General features: G+C 40.2%; 1 protein-coding gene across 1 annotated transcript in view; it reads right to left on the reverse strand.

Moving 5' to 3' along the window:
* CDK17 (cyclin dependent kinase 17) overlaps positions 1-13,874 on the reverse strand; it is a 132,863-nt gene that overhangs the window by 84,167 nt on the left and 34,822 nt on the right. The gene's annotated exons all lie outside the window — the stretch shown is intronic.

The raw sequence follows: 13,874 nt of genomic DNA on the forward strand, positions 1-13,874 counted from the left end.
CATTAAAGTAACCTTTTCAATTCTAATCATCATTATCTGAATATAAAAAATTACCACAAAATTGTAAACAGAATTGCAATATCTCATTGTCCAATAGGACATCAGGAAAATATCAGTATCAATAGCATATACATTAAGCGACTCCTGTATACAGCGCACTGTACTAAATGCTCGTGTAGTCTACAAAGACAACATAATCCCTTCCCTCAGAGAGTAAATCCAAGGAGAGATGACGGGTCTGAATTGATAACTATACCATAACTAAAAGTGAGAAGATAAATAATGCACAGCTAAATAAATAGCAAGCACACAAGGGGTGCCTGGAAGGATGGCATCAAAAAGAAGGGAGAAAGGTGGGGAGATTAATCTAAAATCTTGCACTCCAAAGCCACCGATGGTTTTCTCTGACACCACTCAGTCATCTTGCAATATCTTCTGTTACTTCCTGGGACTGAAGAAACAGTAGTCCTGGACTTGACTGGACTCCACAAGCAAGAAGCTGCTTGTCGCCTCAGAAAGAGGGAGCAGCAGGAGACCAAGAATCCTAGAAATCCTTCCACTAGATGGTAAACTACTTGAGCACAGGAATTGGGTCTACCTACTCTACTGTACTCTCCCAAGTGCTTAGTAGAGTGCTCTGCACACAATAAGCGCTCGGTCATCATCGTCAATCGTATTTATTGAGCGCTTACTGTGTGCAGAGCACTGTACTAAGCGCTTGGGAAGTACAAGTTGGCAACATAAAGAGACAGTCCCTACCCAACAGTGGGCTCACAGTCTAAAAGGGGGAGACAGAGAACAAAACCAAACATACTAACAAAATAAAATCAATAGAATAGATATGTACAAGGAAAATAAATAAATAAATAGAGTAATAAATATGTACAAACATATATACATGGACTGATTAACTGAAGGAAAGCTGTGTGATGGTTTCGGCAGGGTGTCCCCTCCAAGCTCACAGATCTGAGGAGGTATGTCGTCCAATCCATGTCCTTTTCCACTTTACATCTTTCTCCCCTGCTGTTGCTAACTTCCTCAAAAGTTGGGGTTATTGGGTATCCTTTGGTTTGCAGGGCCTCTTATCCAACAGCAAGTGGTGGGATCAGGAGAATACAGAAAAACTGCAGCTACCACCTGACGGCTGTTGCCATTTCTGGGAGTTGGGACTCTACTGGATCTTCAGAAGTTGCTCGAATAGTGTACAGGTGGTCTCCTCAATCAAAAATTCTTTGACTTCCTTCAATGCCATCAATGTTCTATTACTTAAAATTGTGGGTTTGCAGGGCTTGGACTTAACAAGCTAATACATAATTGTGTTGCCAGGGGAAGCCCCACAGCACTTACGTACATATCTGTAATTTATTTATATTAATATAATAATAATAATAATAATTGGCATTTATTAAGCGCTTACTATGTGCAAAGCACTGTTCTAAATGCTGGGAAGGATACAGGGTGATCAGGTTGTCCCACGTGGGGCTCACAGTCTTAATCCCCATTTTACAGATGAGGTAACTGAGGCCCAGAGAAGTTAGGTGACTTGCCCAAGATCACACAGCAGACATGTGGCGGAGTCAGGACTCGAACCCATGACCTCTGACTCCAAAGCCCGTGCTCTTTCCACTGAGCCACGCTGCTTCTCTATATTTTATATTAATATCTGTCTCCCTGCCTCTACACTGTAAGGTCATTGTGGGCAGGGAATGTGTCTATTTACTGTTGTACTCTCTGCACACAGTAAGTACTCAATAAATAGATATGATTGAATGAATAATTAAACAGGCTGTTTTCTAAGCAAGAATATTGTCACAAAATTGGGGGAAAATGCTGATTTTAAAATTTCTGGCAGATTTACAAGTTGAAAGCTTATTCAGTCAGGCAACAGATGAAGTAGCAAAGGAAAATTCATTTACAGAAGAACTGAAAATGTTATTTAAAGTTCACACTCAGATGAGTGGCTAATATTTTCCAAGCAGAATATATTAGTTGGGCCTCACCAGATTTTAGATTAATGATTTTACGGGGAGCACCATTACATCTCAATTTTTAATTTTATCCAATCTTATCTGATTTTTCCAAAGCAGCCTGGTCTTAATTGGGCACATATTTAACATAACATTTTCTACAACCGTTATCTGAAATGATTGGTTTCTGTGCAACTTTCATGTCATTTTTTGTAATGATTGAATCATGTTATGCATAGACACTTTTATATTTGCATATTAGCGTTAGTGGTATACATTATGCACTTACTATGTGCAGATCACTATACTATTCAAATCCCAGTTCAAATCCCGGGTCCACCAATTGTCAGCTGTGTGACTTTGGGCAAGTCACTTCACTTCTCTGTGCCTCAGTTCCCTCATCTGTAAAATGGGGATGAAGACTGTGAGCCCCCCCAGGGGGCAACCTGATCACCTTGTAACCTCCCCAACGCTTAGAACAGTGCTTTGCACATAATAAATGCTTAATAAATGCCATTATTATTATTACTAAGCACTTAGTAATAATAATAAGTACAAGCCTCATGACATAGTGGCAAAAGCACAGGCCTGGGAGTCAGAAGGTCATGAATTCTAATCCCGGATTCACCACTTGTCTGCTGTGTGATCTTGGGCAAGTCATTTCACTTCTCTGTGCCTCAGTTCCCTCATCTGTAAAATGGGGGCTACGACTGTGAGCCCCACATGGGACAGGGACTGTGTCCAACCTGATTTTCATGTATCCACCCCAGTGCTCAGCACAGTGCCTGACATGTAGTAAGCACTTAAATCCCATAATTATTATTATGATTATTATAAGACAACAGTTGGCAGACATATTCACTGTCTACAACAAGCTTACAGTCTAGAGGTGTTCACACTGTCCTTCCTAATTATGGTCACTCTGATCCATGAATTTAAGATATTTTGCAAGTGCAAATTCAGTTTGAAAGAGACTGAAAAAGATTTCCTTTGGTTTTCAAGTCTACATTGAAGCATTTTATAACGCAGTGCCAACTAGATTCCCCATTTCCTATTCATTTGGCTTGAACACTGATGCTCTATTATCCCTTCCTGGCTGCATTCCAATTTGGTCAACACCTAAACTTCGGGCAATATGTTTCGGTTTAGGGCACTTCTCTGCCTCTCTTAGGCAAGGATTATATGACAAAATCAGAAAGGATAAAGGCAAGGTGAACAATGGAGAATTGTTCATCAAATCCACAAAACTAGGATAAGAGACACTTATTCTAGAGTGACACTGGAGTGGAAGATTCAAAACAAACACAAGGAAACACTTATTCAGAACTGGTTGATAAATTAGGACTTCTTTACCAAAGGAAACTCTGCAAGTCTCAAATATCTGCTGGTTTAAAAAGGGTTTGAATATTTTTTTGAGACAAAGATCCACATGGGGCCACTAAAGAAAAAATGACATTAAAAAGGGAAAGTTAGGGAGGTGACATCATTTACTTCTAATCATTTGGGTGGGTGTCCAAGAGAATAATCATCTCACCATTCCTCCAACTTCCTACTGTCACACCCAAAGCAAACCAACATCTGGGTGTGTATCACTGAACTGCCCCTTTGTGGCTTTTTAAATGTTCTTTTATTATTCTTTTTTACAGTACCCAGCACATTATCAGCAGTGTGAGCATTTGGGAACTTAAAAACCATTATATAATGAAATAGCAAGGGGGTCCTGGGAATCAGAGGACCTGTGTTCTAATCCCAGCTCTGCCATTTACCAACTGTGTGACCTTGGGCCAGTCAATTTCTCTATTCCTCAATTTCCACATCTATAAAATGGTGATTAAACACCTGTTCTCTCTCCCTGTTAGCCACACTGGGAGAGGGACTGTGTCTGATCTGACTGTATCTACTCTGGTGCTTAGTACTAGAGCCTAAGTGCTTAAAAATACTAATTATTATTATTATTATGTGGAGAAACTTCCATATGACTATAGACTCGTGTGGAAAGGTGAAGGTTGAGGAGGTAAGAATGAAAGGCACAAAATCAGAAGGGCCCTGAGTACTAAATCCCTCTATACTAGATTGAAGATGCATGTAATGAATGAAGCATTAAAATGGTATAGGTATTAATGAACAAAGAAAACCTATCTTCACATACTGGGTGGCTAGCATATGGAATACATAGAAAAATGTGTAGGACAAAACTTGAAAAGTGTTTGAATATCAATATATTTAGATATGAGTGGTCTGCAATTGGTTATTAAAAACCCGGTTAAGTTAGAGAGATAAGTTAGACCGTTAAATAGTTTGCCCTTAACTATTAGAATAGATATTAGAAGCAGCAAAGACCACGTAAGTCCTCTAATTATCCTGTTGCTGCTGTTGGTAGTAGGCTGGATGAGCTTCTGGTCTGACAAGGTAATGGAATTTCTTACACCTTTATGTATGAATTGTTCCATTTCTAGAGGGCAACTGCAATGAAATGATGTTGATGTTTCTAGTTGTTTTTCTGTTTTTGCCTTATCTCTTTGCAGTCAAATAAAATTAACAGTTGCTGGAGCCAAACTCAAATAACATGTCAATTTTTTTTCCATTACTCATCTAACAGAAATGCTACCTTCAAATTCAAAGTTTGTCTACATTCTACATAAACAAAGGAAGTAGAAGAGAGGGCAAAGAGCAATGGATACTATTGGCCCCCAATAACCAGCTTATTTCCACTTGAGCTTTCATTTACTTGATAAACTGTCTTCTATGAACACATTTAAATCCTACATACTACTGCATGTTATTTAATTGATAGACAAACGAATCAAGCTACATTTATTTCCTGCCTAACAGACACTGAAACCACATACAAGTATGCCTCTGCAGACTACTTCTGAAGGGCTTAAAATCAATTCTAAAACAATGCAACAATGCATGCCATAGAAAATTGCCTTTCTCCAGTTCCATCCACCACTTTATCAAATGTGAAATGATTTGTACCTCTTATAAAAAGGAAGGGGAGGGGCACTATTAGAATTCAACCATTTGGTATATATGGTGCTTTAAATACCATGTTCACAAACCAGAATGATGCTGCAAAAAGGGGTACACTGTCAGTTGGAAAAAGATTTGATTTATTTACTTGACAGCTTTTTTTCTTCTTCAGCATACTGAAGGCACAGTAAGTGATCTGGAGGCAGAGCCAGATTGTGACACTAGCCTTCCATCAGAGGTGGAGATGAGGTCAAAGAACTGGAAGGTGAAATTGAAATTTTACCTCTTGCTGCTTGGGGACTGCACTTCCCAGAAGACAGAGCCTACATTTCCTACAATCAATTGGCAGGCCGGGCAGAGCCTTTTCAAATCAGGAGGAGCTACCTAAGAAGCAGTGTGGCCTAATGGATAGAGCACAGGACTGGGAATCAGAGGCCCTGGGTTCTAATCCTCACTCTGCAACTTGCCTACTGCCTTAGGCAAGACACAACTTCTCCATGCCCAGTTTCCTCATCTGTAAAATGGGGGTTCACCATCTGTTCTCCCTCCTACTTATACTGTGAGTCCTGTGTGGGGCAGGGACAGTGTCTGACCTATCTTGCTTCCTACAGCGCTTGACATATAGTAAGTGCTAAATATCGCAATTGTTATCATTACCTCTCACCCTTTTTCCGCCTGCTGGAAAATGAACAGAGAACCCATGTGCTGACCTGTGAGTTTGCCCCCTCAGAACTTTGTATCTAAGAAAGTTTGTAAATGTAAAATAACGAATATACTGAAGTCAGATATTCACTCGTCATTCACCCCGCCTATGGCAAAGCTTGTGCTGACTGGTTCTTTCAGGTTTGATTCACTTGTGTGCCCTGACTTTTCCAGCCATCTGACAAGATTACCGTGGCGCAAATTCGTCACCCTTATCACCTGGACTGAATCATCTAACAGAATTTATGGGTTTGTAGGGCACCCGACTGAGTCCAATGATACTAATGGCTCAGCATGGAACAGTTAATGGAAGGTTGGCTCAGCATTTAGGGAATCTCTAACACACTACAAAGGTATATGGGTGGTCTATGCTATTCCCCAGGGTGAGATATGCAAATGCATCCCCTGCCCCTGATATCACCAATAGTCTACCCCAGGTTCAAATAAGCAAGTGTATCTTTATGGTAATGGCACAGCCCTACAAGGACCCAAGTAAACCCACTCATGTCAAAGGCCAATTCAAGCCAGAGCAAAGGACACAATCCAGCTAGGCTTGGTTCACATTCCCTGCCACACCCTCATCCTTTGGATTTCTGAGGGCTCCCATCCCATGATGCAGGGAAGAGAACGATTCTTTGAATCCAAAGCAATATGGCAACCTTGCAGTTGTTCCCATGGAAGCATGAGCGACAGGTACCAATCTATGTGGCCATGACTCAGATGGAGACCGGCTCCTCCAGGCCTTTGAAAGGCAGCCTTGTGGAAAGAACAAAGAATTGAGGAATCCAAGAAGCCCAGGTTCTAGTCCTAGCTCCACCACTTGCCCACTGGGTTTCCATGAATAAGTCATTTCCTCAGTTTCCTTATCTGAAAAATGGGATAACAGACCTGTTTTGCCTACTTCCGAGACGGAGCGCCCCATGTGGGGCAAGGACTGTGTCTGATCTACCCCAGCACTTGGTAAAAAGCTTGCCAAACATACATCCAGGACAGAAGCTACCCCCCAGCTCGTCCGTCCCATGCCATGCCATATGGACTCCTTGCTCCAGGCCAGGACAAATTCAAACACAAGCAAGCAGGCCTTCTCAACTTTTAGAACTTTCAGAAGACTATGGTCGTGGCTGAGGCTGTGACTTTGTGACTGTTGGACCGGGATGCAAGTGGAAACGCTGCACTTCTAGCCACAATGCCCTACTGTTTTGTTTCTTCTTTATCATCATCCTTGTCCCTTATTTTTTGTTTCCATTTTTCCTTATGAGTCTGTCACTAACCCCCACTTGCTCTGGTCCCTGGACCACGTCTACATTACATTTGTATACATTTTCCCTCCAGTGCTTAATAAAGTAGGTGCTTAATACTATAATACTACTACTACTTTGTAAATATCATTACTGTTATCATTATTATCAAGTTTGAGCAGGAGACAGATGGATAAAAAGTACAGAAAAAATGTTTGACAGCTATGTCCTTCTGCGTTTCATAATAATAATAATGATGGCACTTGTTAAGCACTTACTACGTGCCAAGCACTGTTCCAAATGCTGCGGTAAATACAAGCTAATCAGACCAAAGTCCCTGTCCCACATGTGGCTCACACTCTATTCCCCATTTTATAGATAAGGTAACAGGCCCAGAGAAGTGAAATAACTTCTCCAAGGTCACAAGGCAGAAAAGTGGCGGAGCCGGGGTTAGAACCCAGGTCCTTCTGATTTCCAGGCCCGTGTGCTATCCACTAGGCCACAGTGCTTTCTTTTTCCATTATTCAGTCATTCCGGTGACACAGAGTTGCCAGTTACTACAGAAGTGGAAGCAATGCTTGATGCATATCAGGCCCTTACAAGGCCCAAATTTAAACTAGGAAATTGTAATTTGTCCTCAGGCTTGATGGAAGTGGAGCTCTAGGCATCTGGACTCTGTTGCACATGAGGTTTTCAACAAGTGTTTTTTTTTGTAAATTACATTCCACTGGAGTAAAACTGCAGTTTGTCATCAGAGCCCCACCTGTCACCTCAGCTACCACATATCCAAGCAACTGTGACCTGAGTCCCAGAATCAGAGGGCCATGAAGAACTTAAATCTGGCTCCAAAATAGCCATGGCATCTCAGGTGCTCAACAGGCAGAAAGCTCCAAAATTACCTTTCTGCTGGTGTAGAAGCTGGAAAACAGAAGTTGCTCTATATTTAATTTTACATTTTTAATAATGATTAATGTTTAAAGATGGAGAAATTAAGACTATTTAGCTGATTACTCACTTAAAAAAAGGCCTGGTAATATATAAGCTAACAGTCTCATTCCCTTGCTATTTTCCTATTATGGCCATAGCATAGGAATTAAATAAAAGAGCTGAGCAGCTAAATAGTGCAAAAAGGCTTAAACAGTTATATTACAGGAGCTGAAGATTTAAATAAAACTGGATGAGTTGCCCCATATTATCATACCTAATCCAAAAGTATTAGATTTGCAAAGAGTTTAATGACATGCCATTTCAGAAAAGGTATGGAACAAACATTTACTCAACATAAAATGAGATTACTCAACTTAAAATATTTACTTGGCCACCAGCCCTTTAAACTTGATAATCTTATGGTGAAACAATCCATGTGAGCTGGGAGCAAACACAAACTACTCACCAAAATAAAAATCCAAGAGCAGCTGGAAAACCAACCCCTCCCCATTCTTCTCCACCCTAAGCACCTGACTGACAAAGGGCTGGTTCTTTAAAAAAAAATCTAGTCACCAAGCAACGACAATTTTAATACAACTATAAACTCAGCAAAGCTCATGAAGTAGCACAAAGAAATGAACTTTCCCACCCACAACTGGACTGTGATAACAGTGACTGCCTGAAGTGAAGTAATGCCAGGACTGGAGGGTTGACATTTTGCCTGCCTAATTTTAGAAGTATGTCGAACTGGGACTTTGCCCCCCGCCTTACAATCAAAATGGAAAAGTCTTAAGCGGTGAACCCTGGCTTCTTCCCTTCTCATTCTACCTACAATCCTGCATAATCTTAGGTAAACCAGAGACATTTGCACAAACATTTTAGACCACCATATTGAGGACCTGCTTCATGAAACTGGCTCACCTAGGTAATTGGGCAGAAAAATTGCTCCCTAAATATGGAAGCTCGGCTGTTAGCAACTGCAATCACAAGAGCTTAGTACAGTGCTCTGCACAAAGTGCTCAATAAATACGACTGAATGAATGAATGAAAGAACAAGAAATGCTACATTTCGGGGGCTCCTTTGACTACAAGCTCCATAAGATCTATTGAATATTTAAACTTTACATGAATATGCAAACCTTTTTAATAGTATCATATCAAATTTCACCATGCATTTTTAAAGCAGAGATAGATAAATTCAGCATGCACAACAGGGAATAATACACCAAGCTATTTTTTTTGGCAGGTCAACCTAAGACCTCTTGGTTGGAAACTCCTGCACTAGTGCCTCATTCTCTCCCTCCCACACCTCCCGTCTGCTCTGTCTCTCAAGAGCAAGGCAGGCAAAAACACTCATTCCCAACTGTTAAAATGCCAGGAAAGTCATGACTGTTGGTCTCTGGGACTTCCCTACTATGGGGACTGGTAACTAATATGGGGAGCTATTCTGTAGGCACTCAATCCCTGAAGTGCAGAAGAATCCATAGTTTTCATATTTACGAGGGGACAAGCTCAGGTTGACTTGTCAGTAGGGGCCTCGATTTCTTTTGCAGTTTTTCTGACCACATGGAAACCCCTGGGTACATGTGACAGGCTTAAGAAATAGTAACTGTGGCATTTACGCCCTTACTATGTGCCAACCACTATCTTAAGCCCTGAGGTAGATAGGCACAAGATAATGAAGTCAGACACAATCCCTGTTCCACATGGGGTTCACAGTCTAACTGAGGCACAGAGAAGCTAAGTAATTTGCCCCAGGTCACATAGAAGGCAAGTGCCAGAGCCAGAATTAGCACCCAGTTCCTCTTGACACCCAGACTCGTGCTCTTTTCACTAAGCCATGCTGCTTCTCATAAAAAGCTTTGGTGGCTACAAAATGTTGTTTTTTGTAGTCACCAAAATTTACTTGTCAGTATATGGAAGCGTATTTATGAAGACACCATAATTTCTTTCACCCTTTGTGCTTCAAACTGAATTTATTTGTCTAAAATTCCTGTGGTGACTTAATAACAATGAAGTCAACCACAGAATTCTCCCTGCTACCTCTACCAGGAGTGAGGCACAGTTAGGAGGTTAGCTTGGGAAGAGGAGGTATATAAGCTGGGATGTAGCAGGAGAAGAGGCAAATAGGTTGACGGCTACTGACTTCAATATACGGTCAACGAATCAACTGGGAAAGATTCTCCTGTGTTTTACTGCTTAACCAGTTTCTGAATCTTACACAATATATGTGGGGTAACGACCTTCCAAAGGGCTTTTGTCTATATTTACAGTGGATGACTGTGATACAGTATTAATTGTGGTATTAAGTATGTACTATGTGCTAAGTGCTAGGATGGGTATAATTCAAACAGATCGGACACAATCCCACACTGGACTTGCAGTCTAAGAGGGAGGACAGATACTGCATCATCATTTTACAGATGAACAAACTGAGGCCCAGAGAAGTTAAGTGACTTCCCTAAGGTCATCCACCAGGCAACTGGGGGAGGTAAGCATCTAGTGTTCAGTGTTCAGTCTACTGAATCTACTGTCTTATACTCTCCCAAGCCCTTAGCATATGGCCCAGCACATAGCGCTCAATAAACAGCATTGACTCGATTGATATATCCGATTGTTTAAAATCTACCTTATTTCAGACAGTGGCTGGCACTCAAATTACCAACAAGCTCCCTCCAATCTCAGAAAAAGCTTCTCCCCACAACAGTTCCAGCTCTAAAGCCACAATTTATAGAGTACGTTGTTACACACCAAAGAACTCCCTTTCATTAAATGCTGGTGAATGTGTAACCGGCAGAGTATGCAGAAGCTGCTCAGAGACTTAGGAACCTTGGGTCAGGATGCAGCCTTGAAGAACCCTGAGTTCCCTAGAATCTCTACACACAACTCCTACATATTCTTAGAGGAAAATTATAAATGAGGAAATATAGTCAAAAGATTGACCTGTGTGAATTATATCTCTTTATCAAGTTCGTGATAAGTATCTTTCAAAAAAGTTAATTCAATTTAACTGAATATTATATTATTACACTCATGACATATACATAATTATCTGAATAGGACATGCAAAAATCAGAGCAGGTGTGTGTTTCAGTTCCCTCCAAAATTTCTGGTTTCCTCTGCCTTCCAGGGTAGCCATCTCTATAACTTAAGAGTGTCTGATTGAGAATCATAGTGGAAGAGTCTTTAATACTCTAGGGTTTCCAGGGCTCCAACAGCATGTGAATACAAACTATTTGCTCGATCCAATTCAAAGCACCTAACTGCAAAAGGCTCTTTGTGGTCTGAAGGAAAATCAAGTGAAAAGTCTGAACACAACACACAATAATACTAAGAAATAGTTCACTGAATTAATAAGAACAGTAACATAATAAAGATGCAGCTTATTTGAAATGACTGTACAAATACCATAGTCAGCGCTTAATAAATGCCATCATCATCATAGTCAGATTTCTGATGCACAGAGCTGGGTTATTCAGGTTCTACTATTCTTGCTCTTCATGAACACATCCTACATGGTCACTGGTCCATTCCAATTTTTAGTCATGATTCAACTTTTAAATCTATTGCTGATCTCACTTTTGAATATCTCATAACTAAAATTAATAAAGGTTTCAAAGGTTTCCGAATGTCTCAAATGGAGAGACTATACGTATTACCACATAGCTTCAAAGAGGCACTTCAAATATTTTAATTTGGGTGGTCACTGACAGCTCTCACACATTCCAGACAAAGAGAGGCCTATGACATCACACACATAACTGTGGAAACACAGTGTAATGTAATGATATCATAAATGCCACTGAGAATAATAATAATATTAAAGATGGTATTTAAATGCTTACCATGTGCCAAGCACTGTTCTAAGCGCTAGGGTAGATACAAGGTAATCAGGTTGTCCTACATGGGGCTCACAGTCTTAATCCCCATTTTACAGATGAGGTAACTGAGTCACAGAGAAGTTAAGTGGCTTGCCCAGCAGACAAGCAGCAGAGCCAGGATTAGAACCCAGATCCTTCTGACTCCAAAGCCCGGGCTCTTTCCACTAAGCCATGCTGATTCCCTCCTGGGCAGAGAGAAACTGAGAGCTTAAAATAAAAATACCAGAAATCATGACATAAAGTTTCATATCCTAACAGCCCAGTATAATGTCAGATGAATAGCCTCCCTTATCTTAAACTAGTTATTACCCATGAAAAATAATCTACATATGATTTACATATTGCATTTCACTGCAGCCCTTTTTCCTCATATTGTAGATTTTGTCAGTTTCCCCCACCATATTAACTCTTTTCCTTCTGTCGCACTCTCCCCAGTGCTTAGTACAGTGTTTGGCACCCAGTAGGCACTCAAATATTACTGATTTTAAAAATGATCATGGTCATCTTGCCTCTCTGATTTCAGAACTAGAGAGCATTCTTCGACGTTCAGATTGGGAATAAAGGATCACCCAGGGCACTCATCATTTACTGTGTGCCATGCCATGTGCTAAATCCCGGGATAGATACAAGATAAACTATAATAATAAATTTATGTAAGAATATCCTCTTTGCAAGACAAACTATGTACTACTTAAACTGAAGGAAACTGAAGACAGTATGGTAGAGAGAAGTTTTAGCGTTTTCAGAAAGACTGCATTTAAAGAATGGATCAGACTCACATCGCAGTCTCTTCTTTAGCATTCTTTCATAACTGGATAATTGAAGTGTTTAAATTAACACAAAAGCTAAAAGCCAACTACCACTTCCTGTTTTGGTTTCCACCCTGTATGGCATACTGTCACATACTTGTTCAGGAAACTGAAACAACAAAACATCCCCTGAGAGTCCAACGTAAATCTTTATCACCAACACATTTTTTTGCATGAACCTATTTCCATAGAGGAGCGAGACTTCTTTGGATCCAAAACTCTTTCTTCTCTGTTGATTTTGGAATGTTTATTCCCTGATATCCAGGCTGTAAAGCTTTTAGAAGTAAATAGGCTCCTAAAGATAAGGAAGCTGAAGGCCATTCACAAATATACAGGTCAACTTTCCTACTGATTTAATGTGAACGATTACCAGAAAAAAAAAAAAAATGGACATCCTCTTCTACCCTCTCCCTGCAGAAAAAGTCAGAGGACATTCACACACTATGCTGAAGAGGTGCAGTAATAATAATCTATTAAATGCTTACTTTGTGCAAAATAGTGTACTAAGCACTGGAAAATCAATCAATCACAGGCCTGGGAGTGAGAGGACCTGCAATTTAATCCTGGCTCTAACACATGTCCTGCAGTGTGACCTTGGGCAAACTACTTAACAGAACATATGTTTATTATTACATTGTACTCTCCCAAGCTCTTGGTAGAGAGCTCTGCACACAGTAAGCACTTAATTAATATGACTGACTGCCTTCTCTGGGACTCAGCTGCCTCATCTGTAAAATGGGGATGAAGACTGAGAGCCCCATATGGGACATGGACTGCATCCAACCTGATTAGCTTGTATCTACCTCAGCACTTAGTACAGTGCCTGGCACATATTAAGTACGTAACAAATACCATTAAAAAATAATCAATGGCATCTCGAGTACTTACTGATGGAAAGTATATTAGGGGCTTAGAAGAAAACAAATGGGAATTAGAGATGGTTCCTAGACCTCAGAGGGTACGCAATCTAAGAACTATTTCCACTCTTAATAGTACTGAAAAACATTATATAATTATATACTCTCACAATAATCTAAGCATTTATTTTCTTCCAGTCATCATCTCCTTTCTTCTTTATCACGTTCTCTTCTTATTCCCACACTCTTCCCTTCAGTATTGAATTATTTGCAACATACCTTACACATATTTCTCATACCTTCCCTGTTCCTTTTTATAATTTTTAATGGAATTTGATACATCCATTTACTATTATTGGATACATACACACTCTTATGCTATTTTAGTTTAGGATCATGGGAGTTAGTTGGTGAGGTAATAGATTCTTTGACTATACCTGCAAGCCTGGATTTCGGTCTTTATGGTGGACTACAACCTAATTAATAAATCATATGCTCTGTGTTGGTCATATTTACATAA

Source organism: Tachyglossus aculeatus, chromosome 14 (assembly GCF_015852505.1).
Source record: "Tachyglossus aculeatus isolate mTacAcu1 chromosome 14, mTacAcu1.pri, whole genome shotgun sequence".
In the NCBI taxonomy this organism is placed as follows: Eukaryota; Metazoa; Chordata; class Mammalia; order Monotremata; family Tachyglossidae; genus Tachyglossus; species Tachyglossus aculeatus.